The sequence below is a fragment of the Euwallacea fornicatus genome, chromosome 34, assembly GCF_040115645.1.
Source record: "Euwallacea fornicatus isolate EFF26 chromosome 34, ASM4011564v1, whole genome shotgun sequence".
Taxonomy (NCBI): domain Eukaryota; kingdom Metazoa; phylum Arthropoda; class Insecta; order Coleoptera; family Curculionidae; genus Euwallacea; species Euwallacea fornicatus.
The window spans coordinates 652,257-669,388 of NC_089574.1; the positions used below are offsets into that span (position 1 = coordinate 652,257).

General features: G+C 37.4%; 1 protein-coding gene and 1 long non-coding RNA gene across 6 annotated transcripts in view; both read right to left on the reverse strand.

Moving 5' to 3' along the window:
• Positions 1 to 13,369, reverse strand: part of LOC136348655 (uncharacterized) — a 33,628-nt gene extending 20,259 nt beyond the window's left edge. The window contains exon 1 of one of the 2 annotated variants that reach the window (XR_010733700.1): positions 12,620 to 13,369. This is a non-coding gene — a long non-coding RNA (uncharacterized lncRNA). Of the gene's footprint in view, positions 1 to 12,488; positions 12,584 to 12,619 lie in introns of those variants that run through there. The other variant, XR_010733699.1, reaches the window with a different exon arrangement.
• Positions 1 to 17,132, reverse strand: part of Rbp6 (RNA-binding protein 6) — a 513,430-nt gene that overhangs the window by 456,970 nt on the left and 39,328 nt on the right. The window lies entirely within an intron of this gene.

A 17,132-nucleotide genomic window follows, 5' to 3' on the forward strand; every position in this document is an offset into this window, starting at 1 on the left:
AGCAAGCGCACAGAACACTGAGTTACGTGTTCTTGGGCAAAAGCTCGACTTCGGGCTGACCTGAGCTAGTCTGGACTAACCGGAATGGCCCATACTTGTGTGTGAGGTGCTTTCGCAAATAGAAACAAACCAACAATCGCCCTCAAATGAATAGAACATATTTACATCAAATCTATTTTATTGCAGCGAAATATTTATGTTTTACTCTTGACGGCAAACAGGGACGTAATCAGCCACACCAGAACAATTTATACCCGCATAGAGACGAGAAAAACAAAAACCAAAACCCTCGTTTATGCAAAACTGATTCGAAATTTTTATGGCCAAAACTTCCACAACAAACACGACTCCCGAGCCGATATTTCATAGAGTTTTAGGTGCAAAGCCACAACGTAACAATGCACTTTTTAAAATTAAATCCATTATCGACCGTGGGCGAGCCCGGAGTTGGTCTAGTATTTTCCATCGTTTCGCACGTTGCCAAGCCATCCTACACTATGGAAATTTTAATTTATCTCTTTTTGGCGACCATCATCACTGCAACAATATTGCAGGAAGTTGCAAAACAAATGGCAGCTAAGACTCGATTTAGCTATCCATGCGTTTTTATCGAACCCGCGTCATTATTTATCATCCCTAATGTGACGCCCGAGACGTGATTTTGTCACCTTTGAGTTACAAGAGACACCATGTGCATGAGACAGATAAGGACGTTTGCAGCGACCCGTAATTTTTACTTTTCAACACCCGAAGGAGGTTGTCCGCTCTTGTCTGTGAGAAAACGCGTGGGGTAAGCTAGTTGCCTTATTATTGGGAAGCAGCTGGGTTAATTTGTTGTCTCAGATTTATATTAAAAAAAATTGGGTTTTAGGCCAAAATATTACCTCGACATTAGCTCGTTTACGTAATGAGGCAAGCTTGTTTGTTTTTTGTCATTGTCTACATTCAGGTAACATTGTGAACGTTTTATAAATCCCATGGCTATTAACAACTTCCGTTCATTAGTGGCTAGACAATTGGTTTCCCATTTCACTGGTTTACAATTAAATTGAACAATTGCACATAATTTTATGTGGCCATAGTAATATGGGTTCTTGTGTTATCATCAAGGTTGACCCAAGCTTCTAAGATGTCTCGACTCCGAGACGTTGCTTCAGCTATTGATTAAAGCACGAGTCGAATGAACCGGATGCGTGAACGATCTCTACGCGGTAAGAGATAATGGGTGATAATTTAGAAAACCGGAAGAAAGCGGCAAACCGTAAACGTAGCGCGTTGATTAATCCATTTGGTACTTACCATGCAACGTCCAAGTGGTAGTAGATCAATAGATGAAGTTATCCACGACCTACTTCTAATATTTTAATGCCCATCTGAGGTTTTTTTATGATCGGCCTTTATGCACTCATTGTGTAACCAAAATAAGACGTGAAGCAAAATACTTAAAATCGGTGTCCGTACAAGCCAAAAATCTAATCTGGGAATAATGGTAAAGCCGCAAGGCGAGCAAATATGATCCGACAAAATTATTGAGATTATACACTGGCGAGCATAAAATTCGGGTCACTTCGAAATTTTCAAATATAAATGTATTGAAAGAGAAGTGATATTTTTCGCTGGCATGCCGGCATTGCTTCATGAAATTTCGGATCATTGGGAAAATGTTTACGGTTCTGCATGGTTCTACCATGAAAAAAAAAATTGATAAAATACCTTCAATATCTATGCTTGGGTAATGGACACCTGTACAATACATCGGTTATTTGGGTACAGGTCGTGTTTTTTTTTACCATTTACCATTAACAAGGTCAAAGAACCTCAGAATCGATAAAGGGTATCCTTTTTTATTTTTTTGGAAGTTAGGAAGGGAAAAATTTCGAAAATACTAAAGTGACCCGAATTTTATGCTCGCCGGTATACAGGGTGTTTCCTAACTACGTGTAAAAAATTTAAAGGCGTAATCCTCGACTGATTTTGAGTCAAAAATGTCTAATAAACATATGTTCGCAAATGCCTTGTTTCCAAGATACAGGGTGTTGAAATGTGACAAGAAAAAGGGATTTTATTTCCAAAATGACTCAATTTGGATGTTTGAATTTTAGAAAAGACAATTTTTTGGGGGAATGCTTTAATGATTAATTATAAAAATTACTGAAAACGACCACCATTACTTCATAAGAGATCCTGTATCACAAAGACGTTGAAAGAGGTTTTTAAAGGTTTGGTGGTTGGGAGCTTGGTGGTTTGGAAACCTTTCCATGTAAATGCGCCTCGCTGCCAAACACTCACCATCAGCAAGGTCGTAAACAAAAACCATATTGGCCATTTCTTGATTGGTGTAATTAGGCATTTGAAAAATTTTCAAAACTGAGGTATAATCTGATTTTTGGGACACAGAACTAAATTCTTTCACTTTAGAGAGTAAAACACCAAAATAACACTGACTATCTTGTTTATAGTAGTGGAAGTAGCAAAAAAACTAACAATAAACAAGTTAGTAAATAACACCAAACCTTTAAAACCTTTTTCAACGTCTTTCAGTCAACACCCTGTATCTTGGAAACGAGGCATTTGCGGACATATGTTTATTAGACATGTTTGACTCAAAATCAGTTGAGGATTACGCCTTTAAATTTTTTACACGTAGTTAGGAAACACCCTGTATATGGATTGGATCTCACATTCAAACCTGAAAATATCTAACAAAGCTCTTCTACAAGTTGGAACTACAGTGAATCAAAGTGAAATTCGTACACCTAGAAATTTTTATTAAAACTGTAAAAAAATGTTCAAATTAGGTGGTTTCAAATGAGAAAATAGATTTTATTTGATGAACAACTTATAAATTAATATAACAATTCAAAAAATTTATAAAATAAAAAAAAATTGCAATGTTATTTAGCAAAACTCTCACTATATGCTTTTATCGATAGTCAAAGTTAAATTCGTACACTAACAAAATGAACATAAATGTCAATGAACACCCATTTTTTTAATATTTTGTGGGAAAGCTTTTGTTTCTTTTTATTTCCTTTAATCTATTCGGCATCGATTTGACCAATTTTTCGCAAAATTCAGGTGTTATTTTGGCCCATTCTTCCTTGAGTGCCGTTTTTAACTGTTCTTTACTAGAAATCTCATGAGTTCTTATGCCAACTGCTAGTTGACTCTATAAGTTTTCTATAACATTCAAGTCAGGACTCTGAGGAGGTGTTTCTATGACCTTAGGACAATTATATAAAAGCCAAGTCCGAATTCTGTGAGCTTCATGCTTCGGATCATTATCTTGGTAAAAATGAAATGTCCTGTCAATCTGTATCTTTTCGACCCTTTGTTTAACATTGTTTTTTAATATTTCTAAGTACATATTTTGGTCCATTATTCCATCGACGAAATGTAAATTGCCACGTCCATTCGCTGACATACAGCCCCAAACCATGACTGATCCGCCTCCATGCTTAACAGTAAATTTTTTTGTTTTAAAGCTTCGTTTGGTTTTCGCCACACCCTGTTTTGCCCATCAGATCCGAAGATATTAAATTTGCTTTCAACGGTGAAAAGCACGTTTTTCCAAAAGGAAAAATCTTTACTTTCATAGTCTGCAACAAACGCTAATCGTACAGTACTATTTTTCTTACTAACCCATGGTTTTTTTCTGGGTATTCTACCATGCGTATTATGTTTATTTAAAAGATTTCGCACTGTTTGGGGTTCACACCCTTGTGTAAATACTTTTCTATCAATTTCGTTAACTTCGGAGCAGATATTTCAGGGTTTTCAGTAACTTTACATAAAATCCACCTCTCATCATATTCATTAAAAATTTTTTTGAGACTTTTGTGGGCTTTTTTTGTATTCTATGTTCATATAAAAAACGATCGACGATACTTTGAACAGTTGAGTGAGATCTATTTACAATTTTTCCTATTTGGCGATATGATTTTCCCGCATGCAAGTGATGAATTATCAATTCCCTTTCAGCGACACTTACTTGCCCGCGTTGGCGACTCATTTTTGTATAATTTAGATTCTAAATAGATAAAGTGGACTTAGAAAAGATTATTAAGTAATTAAGTAAGAGTTTCATTTTGACTGACTGTATCAGTAAATCGAATAAAAACAAACATAAACTGAAACTCCACGGAAGACACTACGAATTGCTCAAAAGTTGCAGTGAGATTCCATAGATCAGAAGACGAAACGAATTAAAAATCTATCGAAAGAATTCTAACACTATCGCATAATTGCACAAAAAGTTCAAGTTATAAATAAAAGCTTCAAGGAAGCACTTCAGCGGTTCAGAAAGGCTCAATCGCCTTCATAAATTCGCAATGGAAATTCAGTTTCGAGTGAACTGCACTGTCAGCTTCGGTGTTCATAACGTAAAATTGAGCCTCACATTTTGATTTTTTAATAATTTATGATTTGTTAATAAATAATACATCATGGATCATACATTGGTATCTATCTCCAAAAACTGTAGCTTAAAGACCTTTCAATTTCGTGGCACGCATCTCACAAAATTGAAGGCCCTGCAATCCATACCAAACAAGATATTTTAAACTGATATTGTGTATGGGACGGATCTGGTACAGGTACGAAAATGGTTCGTATTAACATTTGTTGGAAATGGGTCATTGCTCAGCTACGGGGCACCAAGTTTCTTATCTTTGCTTTAATTCTCCTGGATGTTTTTACAGTCATTATATTCAAATTTGGAGCAGAAATTATTTATTATACAGGTTAATGTTTTTTCAACTGCTTAGTTTCTTCAGTTCGTACTCTTTTATCAGGAATAGCCCATATATGTTATGCATTCCGATCTCCCTCTCCTAAATTCTCTTAATCGCTGTCGATCTAAGATCACAAAGTTATAGTTTTTCGAACGCATGAATTTTATCGAACTGCGGAAAAGCCGAAAATGTCAGTCGTTTTTATGGGAAATGTTTGAGTTCGAAATGAGTTCAAAATGAGTGCCTCAGCACTTGCAGCTGTCTATAAAATTAACGAAGCTATAATTTTTCCCAATTTACAATGTTTTCGAATCGTGTGATAACAACATTGAGACCGACAGGGGCAGTCGCTTTTAGGAGACAAAATTATTGAAAATGATCATGACATCTTGATTATAGCATCTCGAGAAATAAAGAAGTTTTAGCTCTACGAAATTTCGAATTTTCTCGAATCGAGCGAGAGCCACGTTAAAACTGACAATGGCAAATGCTTTATTTGGAAAAAGACTCCTATTCGTATCGAGAGACTTATCTCCGACTAATCGAGAAGTTACAATTCGCGAAATCGGTGAAGGAGTAAACCAATTTTGCTAGAAGGTTACCTGTCGCTATTTCTCTTTTATTAATAATTGCGTCTAATAAAGCTATAATGCTCACTTCCAGCTAGAATTTTCTGGACCTCTGCATTACGACAAGGAATCCGAATCAACTAAGTTACCCCGTTACCTTGAAAGGGAAACTAGGAATCGGTAACGGAAAAAGTGACTTTATGTGAGAATCTGAGATTCCCCCAGCAAGCATGTGCCCTAATGGCATTTAAATTATTGGGTTCGATAATTAGTGCCGTTTTATTCTCATAGATGGCTTAATTTATACATAGTGGTCTCGTCGCTTATATTGTCATATGCCATTTTAAAGGTTATGTTTCAGACTTTTTTCGATCGAAAATCGAACGTGACTAGTAAACAAGAAGTTGTTTAAAATTTAATTTGAAGTTGGACAAGCAAAGTGAACATTATCGACACATTTTACTATTTCACTTTCGAAAGGGCAAAAATGCAGTACAAGCTCAGAAAAAATTGCGTGAAGTTTGTGGTGAGAACTGCCTTACTGAACGCCAGTGGCAGCGTTGGTTTTCTCGCTTTCGTTCCGGAAATTTTAACGTCCAAGATGCACCACACGCTGGACGCCCAATCACCACTGATAACGATAAAATAAAGGCCTTAATCGAAGCTAATCAGCGTATGACAACTCGAGAGATGGCAGAAAAGTTAAACATATCGAATTCAATCGTTTCTCTGCATTTAAAAAAGCATGGGTACGTCAGCAAATTGAATGTTTGGGTTCCTCACGAATTGAGGGAAATTCACCTCACCCAACGCGTTAACGTATGCGATTCTTTGCTGAATCGTAACCAAAACGACCCACTTCTAAGAAGAGTCATAGCGGGTGATGAAGAATGGATTGTCTACGATAACGTAGTCCGAAAGCGATCATGGACCAAACAAGATAAACCTGCGCAATCGACGTCCGCAGCCAATATTCATCAAAAGAAGATTTTGCTATCTGCATGGTGGGACTACTAGGGTATTCTTTGTTTTGAACTGCTTCCGAGAAACCAAACTATTGATTCGAACGTTTACTGTCGTCAGCTATCGAAATGGAACGAAGAAATCAAAAGAAAACGTCCTGAACTCGCCAATCGCAAAGGGGTACTGTTCCATCATGATAACGCTAGACCCCATGCTTCTTTAATAACGCGTCAAAAATTATTGGAACTGATACCTCATCCACCATACAGCCCTGACTTGACGCCATCGGATTATTATTTGTTTCGTTCTCTTCAAAATCAGTTGAATGGTAAAAATCTCGATTCTGATCTCGCCGTTAAAAATGAGTTAAATCAATTTTTTCTTCTAAAAATCAAGGCTTTTTCGAACGCGGAATTTTCCAACTTGCCGGAAGATGGCGAAAGGTCATCCACCAAGATGGCCCCTACATCACTGATTAATATTTATTATTAATGTAAGTATATTCACTTTGAAAAAACATAAAAAATGCGACATTAATTATCGGACAACCCAATATTTCAGTTAATTCTACTGGATTCAATATTGTGATTCCCGCATTTCCCTGAGGCTGCACAGTGCGGTTTTAAAAAATTCGGAAAAATTATTTGCATTCCAACACACAATTTTGCACCATAAACGAGCGGAATCGGTCAGATTCCGAAACGCCCCATATGTGGTTTAGCACGTCATCTTTAGATGGGGATCTCGAGCTTACCATTGGGGCGTTCCTGCCAGTGATTACAGAAACAAACTTTGTTGTTGTTGTTTTTTTTTGCGAAACTTAACCGAAAGGTAACGCTCATAGAGCAACATAAACCAATTGGTGATTTGAGAAAACACTTATTTCCTCCATTCACCGAGTAATCGTCCGCATTCATGTCACTGCTGGAAAACTATCTTCCGGGAATTATTTCTGCCTTTCTGAATTAAGCAACCGAAAAGAATCACGAAAAGGATAACAGTTTTGTTTTACAACTCTCTCGTGCTCTTATTTATATACTTGAAACGGAAACGGAATTTAAACGTCACTTAAACGACTTAATGTAGTCTATTTGAGTCGTATTCACAGTGAGCGGAACAAATGCTACTGCATAAAAGACCAAAAATCGTTAAAACCGGCAATTAAAAAAAAAAAAAAACAATCGAATCCACTGCAAATTTCCATTATTTAGGCATGGCGCATTTAATCCAAACCGACCCAACAACTCTCCAATTAGGGCAAAATACGACCAGCCCATCGTTATTTAAAACGCACAAATTGAATATAAAACAAGTTGTTCGCTGTAATAAATTATGCATTAATTTATACAGTGTGTGTTTGTGTTTATCTCGATCACTATCGATTATGTCCGACAACCAGCATTAAAAAAACTTTTACAAAGATAAATGGCGCTTAACATCATTCGTCTAATTTGAAATTATAATTCTGCTGAAAAAGTTGAATTGTGCCCGTTTAAGGCGACAAATGACATGAAGAGAAATATATATCGTTTTGGTAGAGACGGTTATTCTGACGGGAATATACATAATACCTACTGGTGTTGGGAAGGGAATCGCTAAATGGTTTCTGCCATTAAAGCCACCAAGTTGTAAGCAGTATGTTCTGGTATCAAGTACCAAAAATACGGTATTATGAAGGAAAACAGCATTTCATGCATCTCTCAAAAACCCTCCAGTACCGCAAGTACAGTGGTGGCCATAAGTATGGAATATTATTTTAATTTGGTAAAATATTTATTAAAAAGTATTAAACAAAAATCACACAAATGCTTGAAGGACTTTATTTAATTTCCTACAATTATGACATAAAATTAAGATTTCTAATTGAAAAACTTTTTAGAAAAATGAAATATCACATTTGGATAAAAATATGGAATATTTTTTATATCATGGTATGGAGCCTGCCATCTTAAGTAAACCTAATATTGTGTGGCATACCCCTTAGCATCTAGGACAGCCTGACATCGACGCTGCATTGAACCAATTAGATTCTGGCACGTTGAGGAAGAAACGTTTTTCCATTCTCCTTGTATGATCCTCCACAATTCTTCAGTATTTGACACGTGTCTTCGTCTAATTTTTCGTTTCAAATGATCCCACAGATGTTCGATGGGATTTAAATCAGGAGATTGTGAAGGCCATTCTATAACATCTACTTACTTTTCAATAAACCAATTTTTAATCAACCGCCAAGAATGTTTAGGATCATTATCCTGTTGGAACCGCCTTACCAGTGGCATTTATTCCTCGGCACATGGAATCATATGCTGCTCTAGGATATTTTTGTATAAAAACCGATCCATTAGTTCATCAATTTTGACTAATAGGCCAACTCCAGATCTCGGAAAAGATCCCCACACCATTAAACTCTGACCGCCATGTTTAATAGTGAGCTTTTGGTACTTGGGATCAAATTTCTTGCCTATTAGTTGCAGAACATAAGTTTTTCCATCCGAATCAAACAGTTTGATTTTGGTTTCGTCACTGAACAGGACGGTATTCCATTTTTCGGGTGTCCAGAACAGATGTGAGGGGCAAACTTAATTCTGTCCTTCCGGTTTTTTTTTGGACATTAATGGTTTCTTCACTGCCAATCGTCCAAACAATCCAGTATCACATAGACTACTCCTCACAGTACGATCACTAATTTCAATATCACTATTAGTTGTAATTTCTTCCTTTATTAATTTCGATGATTTTTCGGGACCTTTGGAGGATATAATTTTAATACGTTGGTCTGTATGGGCTGTTGTTTTCCCGGGACGTCCCGTTTCCGGACGGTTTTTACGGCGTTGAATACCCTAAACTTCCTCAAAATTTTCGATACACATCCCTGGCTCACATTAAATATCTTTGCGATGTCCTTCTGATTGGCTCCGTTATTTGACTTCTCCACTATTCGTAATCGAAGATCTTCCGAAAGATATATTTTTTTAACCATTTCGGCTTCAAATTTTATCGACCTGTAACACTCAATACTGAACACTAAATGCAAAATAAATTTAAATCTTTGATTTTCCATACTTTTGTCCATCTAAAAAAAATTGTTTCTTGGCGAAATTTTTGATAGCATCATTCTATAAATGGTTTAAAATGTAGAATTGACCTATCCCAATTTAAATATACCAGAATGGAAGAAAAAAAGTAAAAGCCCTTTAGATAAATAAAGTATTTAAAAAAAATTTCCATACTTATGGGCACCACTGTATATGGTAAAATTGTCGATAGACTCATGTAATGTGGCAAAATTTTGTAACGCTCTGACAATTAGTTTACAAGTTACCGTGGGTTTAGTGACCCCAGATTTGCAATTTTGAAGGCCATGGATAAAAATTCATTTTGTATGTTGATTAAACATTGTTTTTTAATGGGGAAAAATACTATTTAAACCAAATTGTGACTCGATAAGCGTTATAGAAGCTCTGCACCAGGGGAATCAATTAATATTGATTGAACTTACACTCGATCATACACACACCGATGATGCCGAACGCTCTGACCGCCCCAGTTGTTCCGGAAAAAATCAAAAAATCCACGAAATAGTTTTGAAAAACAGTATAGAGATAGCTGACGCCTTAAAGGTATCAAAAGACAGTGTGTTCACAATTTCACGCGAAAATTTCAGGATGCGTAAATTGCTTTCGAAGTGGATGCCGTATTTGCAAAGCACTGTTTGGAGCTGTTCAAGGAAGGTAAACAAGATTTCTTGTATCGGTATACGACAAGGGATAAAACATGGATCCACTACTACACACCGGAATAAAAAAGATCGTCAGACGAGTGGTCAGCAGCCGTTAAAAGTCGTCCTAAGCGTCCAAAAACTCAAAAGTCGGGTGGCAAGGTTCCGGCATCCCCAATTTAAGATACGCAACGTTGTTCATCGACTATTTTCAAAAGAAAAAACTATAAATAGTGAATATTACATGGCATTATTGGACCGATTGCGTGTAAACATCAAGAAAAACGCCACACACGCCAGAGGAACAAATGCTTTTCCACCAAAAAAAAGGCCACGTGTCGCAAGTCAATGAAACGTTAAATTGAATGAAGTACACTTCAAATTCCTTCCTCACCCACCGTACTCTCCAGATCTGGCCCCCAGCGACTACCGGCTCTTTACGGATTTTTAAAAAGATGCTTCAGGGAAAGAAATTGGACTCGAATGAGGATGTGATTGCCGAAAATGGAGCCTATTTTGAGAGCAAACCCAAATCATTCTACAATTGAAAAGTTAGAGGAGCATTCGAATAAATGTATTTCTCTTGAAAGAGAGTATGTTGATGAATAAAGTAGAATTGAAAAAAAAATTGTTGCTTAGTTAAACCGGAAATTTATTGAGTGATATGTTGGAATATGACATGTCAGCCCTTTAACTATTACCTGAACGAACCTTAAAACGTGCAATAAGGATCACTGGCTGCTTTGAAAATGAATACATTCTGATTTGTTATATGAAACACCAAACTGTTCGACTGCTGGTTATTTTGTTTATGCAAGAAGCTTTCGTAAGTCCAGCCCTTCGTAATAACACCATGATCTCTATACAGTGCGGCAAAGATTCATATTTTTTGGCATATTTTGCACCTTTTTCAAATATGCCTCCAGTTACATTTCTGAAATTTCGTACACCTGTTTTCTTTAAGATCCTCTCCAACGAAATGTTAAAAGCGTCGATAGTCAAATACAGTGTGTTATGTTTTTTCGGGCGAGTAATATGTGAACATCCTGTCTGAATTCTGACTCCAAATTTAAATTACCTCCTCATTTTCTCTCTTCTTGGTTCCTTTCAGTGTTTTGGCATCTTTCACCGTTTTCGTAGCACGCACAAAACTATCTATAGATGCAAATTGAGAATGTGAAGTAAGTAACGAAAGAAACATCCTCCTCAGATATCAACCATCTGATGTAATTCGTAACATTTAATAAAATTTCGTCAAGTAAAAACAAGTCTAAACGAAAACGAAATTGTAAAACTGTTGAAAATTACTTAAAAAAAAAAAAAAGAAACTTTGCCATCTTGTACGTCGGAAATGATGCGTTTTTGACTATGGATCTAGTACAAATTTGTTGTTACTTGGCGGAGTGCTATCGCCCCCTGAAATATGTCCATGATGATATCTTACACCCTGTAGTTACATAAAAATGTTAGACTATTCCTAAACTATAGCAGTTTAGTATATTCGGTTTCTAGTTATGTAAAGATTGAACAAATACGAGGCCCATGCCTTTATTGTAAACATTTTTCACACGTTTTGGAGTATTGTTAATTTTTTCTTTCATTCTGTGCAAGATTGTCGTCTCGGACACAAATAGGGACCATTGGAGCGGTGGAATTGTACACTGTTCTAAGTTAAACCTTTTTTTTTTTTTTAATTTTATTTTATTATTATTTTTTTTATAGAGGAGGGAAACCTTCGAAAGGTACCCGGTCTGATGTTCGAGCGACCGGGTTATGTGGGATGCGTCTCTAATTGGGACGCCTACCTACTAAAACTCTCCTCTCTTCACCCTGAGTCCCCCCCGGAACCGCCGCTAGGCATTAAATCAGGGGGGGGGGGGGTTTCTAAGTTAAACCTAGCTGAGAATAACATTCACCCTTTACGAAGCGCTCGGATGACAACTCTTGTTAACAAAATCTTTTGGAATGATGACATCACTGAAGTGAAAATAAACGGTAATTTCTCAGCAAATGAAAAGTGAAATTTCAGAACATTTCACATATTTCAGACATGCAATTCCCATACGTTTTAGTTAACCGTTAACTCCCGTTTCCACTCGAAAAGTTTACAAGTAAACAGTGAGTTTTAACTGAGAATAACGTGCAACTCCACCGCCCCGACAACCCCTAAATTTGAAAAATGACAGGGGTACTTGCTTTACAATGGTTTTCTATTGAACTCTGAGGTTTTGCCTGACTCATTGGTTGCGCGCACAGGAGAAAATCAGAGAAAATTGAACAATGTGATGTTTGACGGGTGTAAGCGCTCTGCTTCATTTTCGAAACCTTCTCGGAAGACTCACTGATTCCTTCGTTTGAAAGATAATCCTGGAACAGCTGCTCGTTAGGAAAAGACTGTTACTGTTGGAAATAAGAAATTCGGTATACAATCAAGTAAAACTGAGCTGTCGAGCCTGTCACCGTTCCAACGTTTCTTCAAAACGAGGATACAGATTGAATCCATACCGTGCTTTAGCGTCGACACATCCGAATCAAACCGCCTTTCAACCGTTCACTACAATATTACGCATCTAATTTTAGTATCGCTAATTATTTACTTAATGAAATAGAACACTCACAATGTATAAATAACGAACCTGGTGCACTTTGCTATCTCTCCATGCGTCTTGGCTGTTTAATTTGGCATCGGCACAGTGTCTTCACTCATTCGAAATATTCTTGAAAGTAATGGGCACGTCGAGATAGTCGTATCCAGAGCTTTTAGCCCATCCGGCACAAATTGCCAAATAAATATAATGGGGTTAAATCGAGAGGGACGGACGGCTGAAATATTCGCAGCGAAGCCCTTGTTTCGGGAATTTAGGTTTTCGATTCAAGTAACGAGACGTTTTAAGACGTTAGGGTACGAGTACGAGGGTGAATCAAATGTGAACTTGAATTACCCCTTGAAAATGCATTCGAACAAGATCCAAAAGTGAAAGGTACATATTACTTTTCTACGTAATCTCCTGGTTCAAGAATAGACTTTTTCCATCGTATTGGAAAATTCCTAAAGCCGTTATCTTAGAAAAAAAGATGGACGTTTTTGCTACTAATCGTGCGTGAAGCCCTTAACAGCTACATCATTGTCGAATCTTTCTCCTCTCGACGCCTCTTGCGACAGACCAAACACGTGATAGTCACATGGAGATAAGTTCGGACTGTAGGGAGGTGGTTTTAATGTTGGCAAGTTTCAAAATTTTCCTAGTCAGGTCGGCTGCGTGAGGACGGGCAATGTCGTCAAGCGGAATCACGTTCCTGATCGAAAATTCTCGTCTTTCCTGACGATATACAAGCCTCGGCTCAGCCAGTAACTTTCAGCAGTAAGCTGCGTTCACTGTGCAACGTTCATGGGGAATGCCAATGTGCCATTGAAATCCCTTGACTGTTAAGAGCACCTTCCTAGCTGAGAGGCGTACTTCGACTTCGATAGGTGTGTCTTCACTCGTCCTCCTCTGGTTTTAACTCTAGGGCGGTAGTGGTTAACCTGGGTGTCGTCGCAAGTGACACTACGATTGCAGAAAATCGTTTCCCTCAGTTTGAAAATGCCAGGGAGCTGTCGTTTGTGTTGATCAGTCACAAGACGAGGCACCTATCTGGCTGAAATTTTCCTAAACCCTAGCTCATTTGTAATGATGGATTGGACACTCCCATAGGCCCGTTTCACCGCAATATGGGCAATGATCAATCGGCGATCAATGTTGAGAAGACGACGAACAGTGGTGATGTTGTGCTGAGTCACGTTGGTCCGAGGGTGGCGAGCAAGGGGCTTGTTCTCAACCGTTTCTCGCCCTTGCAGAAATTTCTTATGCCACTTGTACGTTTAAGTTTCTTTAAAACGGTCTCTCCGAATTCTGCTTTAAGTCTTCGAAGGATTTCCGCCGATTTTATATCATCGCATGTAAGAAATTTTATAACAATGCGTTGCGTAACCTGAGGGTGTACTCCGTGCTCGCTCACGGTGATGCCGACTAAAAATGCGGCCTTCAGACATTATATAGAGTGAACGTGATCTTATGATATCATTACCTATTACCCCTAGGCACACAGCTCTTCCCCGATGCTCCACCAGCCGCAGGAGAAAAATTTCAGTTCATATTTGATTCACCCTCGTGTTTCTCAAACACTTTTCTCATTTCTAAATTTTCGATCAAAATGTTTCTTACTGTCCTGTCTGCAATTAACTCCTTTGCAATAACCCACCTACCCTGTCGTCTATCATATCTCACTAGTTGTCATACTTTTGCTACATTCTTCACCCGCTCGATGAGTTTTCGGACGCCCGGACCTTCCGTCATGTATCACGTTTTCCCGTTCTGCTTTGAATGTTTTATGCCATTGAAACATTGCAAACTTCTTCATAGCAACTCCGCCATACTCTACTCTTAGCATTTTTAAAGTTTCACTTGCACTTTTGCCTAATTTAACACAGAATTTCATATTAACGCGCCATTCAAGCATTTTTCTATTCGACAGAAAAAACGGTCCTGCGCAACTGATGCAATAATTTGACAGCTGACAGCTTGATTTTGTTGTCATTAATCAGACCAATAGTAGAGACATACAGGGTGTTTGGTAAATGTGCCCACAAACGTTTAGAGGATGCCGAGCTCATGAAAACCAATATTTGGATCGAATAAAGTTAGATTCGAAATCGCTTCGTTTCCCAGATACAGAGTGTTTCGTTCCTTTTTTTTAATTATTATTATTTTATTTTTTAAATATTTCAAAAACGGTTTGGGAAACGGACATGAAGTTAGGGATACACTGAACAGAATATTTCCACCTACAGCGCTGGCGGCCATATAATGGACTGTTTTCAATGAAAAAAATGGTACGCTACTGTCTTTTAATACCAATATATTTTTTTAATATTCCATCGATTCTTAATAAAAAAACGCCTTAGTGTTTTATTGCTGAAGTAGCCGGTTTCAAGCTAAACAAAAATTCCCATTCCTGTGCCTACTGAAAAATCAATTAGGTTCCAAGTGCGATTTTTTTTATTCTTCAAGAGAAATTAACTTTATTTCCTTTTAGTAGAGGTAGAGGCCATAGGAGCAAACATGCGTGAAACCTGCCTCATCGCAAAATAATACTTCCCTACTGAAGTATGATCCCGTTAAACTCTGAGAAATTTACACTCTGTATCTTGAAAACGAAGCAATTTTGTACCTAACTTTATTAGATCTAAATAATTCATGTTATGAGCTCTACATTCCTTGAAACTTTATTGGTATGTTTATGAAACACTTTGTATAAGGTCGTGGCCGGTGCGCCAGTTCTACGTAAATTACTTTATGTAACAGGCGGTAGTCATTTTCCGAAAGTTTTATTATCAAACCTCACATTTGTTAAGTTTTTTTATGCAACAATTGTCAACGAACTTCCTTGGCCCCTGAAAAAATCGTCTGAGCACCAGTACTTAATTAAATTATTATGTTAACATAGCTTCTTTCCTACTGCTCCAGGAACGTTTGGATTCAAAAGCGCACGTGAGCATCTACCGAAGTACTTCACAAGTCTACCGTTTCGTTTCCCAGAATCTCTTAGGCAACATCACTAGTACTGATTGCCAGATCATCTGCGTGTGGATTTTGAAATACAACCTGCAACAACAGGAACTATTTTGTGTACAAATAAGTCTTTCACGAGCGCAACTTGAGGTGAATTTATTCCGACACGGTCCAACGAGAATCTGGTACTGTTTAACTAGGCAAAACCGTGAACGATTTCGGCTTTTGTAATGTAAATGCAATGGCTTAACGACACTTGAACTATATTCTAATTTTATTGCATACTAACTTCCTATGCATAGAATTGAATTATATGGCGAAACACAAACATGACTTCCAGTGCTTGTGCTTCTAGTGCGGAACAGAAAGGCGTTCAAAAGAACAGATACCGAAGGCTTGAGGGATCATATTTTCTCTTTTTATTAGACAAGTTTCACCAAATACAAAAATAATCACAAAATTGACTATACAGAATGATCGAACGTGACATGAATAATAATTCATTTGGAACGAGTTCAATGAGCATGTATCATTTTGATTAAGTGTTTTTGTACCTAACTTTAATTCCAATATTTCTTCATTAACTCTGCTATTAAACCGCTATTTAACAATCCAGATATTTTTAGACATCCAGTGATCCTAGACAAGCATCTGCTAAAATTTCGAAAATAAAATCTTGCCAAGGGTGTTCTGGATTGTCAATGAGAGCGCACCAATATATTTATTACTTATTGAGCATGAAAGTATGAAAAGACTTCTGATCCATCTGCCAGCGCCACTGTTAGGGTGAACAGGTCAAAATCTTAGCGACTTTACCAAGAGAATAATATCCCTGGAAACAATGAGCTAAAAATAAAGTATTGGTCAGATTCGTGGCCTTCATGAAAATGATCCACCAGCTCTCTTATGAATTGGAACTACCCTTACAATTTTTAGACCAACCGGAAATATCCTGGCTTCGGTGCATTCATTTTGCCAGTAGTACGTTTAAAATATCCTTCCGATCGGTCATAAGGACCAAACGTAAGATCTATTTTTCAAGCTATTAGTAATGCGCTGAATTTCTATATATAGGGTGGCCCAGCTAAAATTTTCACCTCGCGAAATGTTTAAATGTAGGAAAAATGCAACAATTTCTCCATTTTAACTCGAGGCGGGACTAAACTTGATCGTGGTTTCGAAATAATTGCTACACCTTTCTGAAACCCTTCAAAAATTTTAACTGGCACGAAGGGCCGAATGACACATCATTTGGAAGCTGCTTCTGTCCTCTATGCAATCATGTTTTTTTTCAATCTGATTTTTCAAAACACTCCCCAGATCACTTTCAAAGTAAACAAAAGTAATTATAAAATAACAACTCAATTTAACGAATGCATTGCTCAAAATGTCCGCCTCAAACTTCCATAAAATGGTACAAAGTGATTTTGAAAACTTTTTTAATATTTCGCAACACTTCCGGTGTGATCAAACGTGTGATGCGTTCTAGGTGCATTTGTAGAGATGCAGATGGTACGGCATAAACCATAAACTTTAACAATGTTGAGAACTTCAATAAGCGTACAACGATTTCATAATTCTTAAGGACCAATCGCTC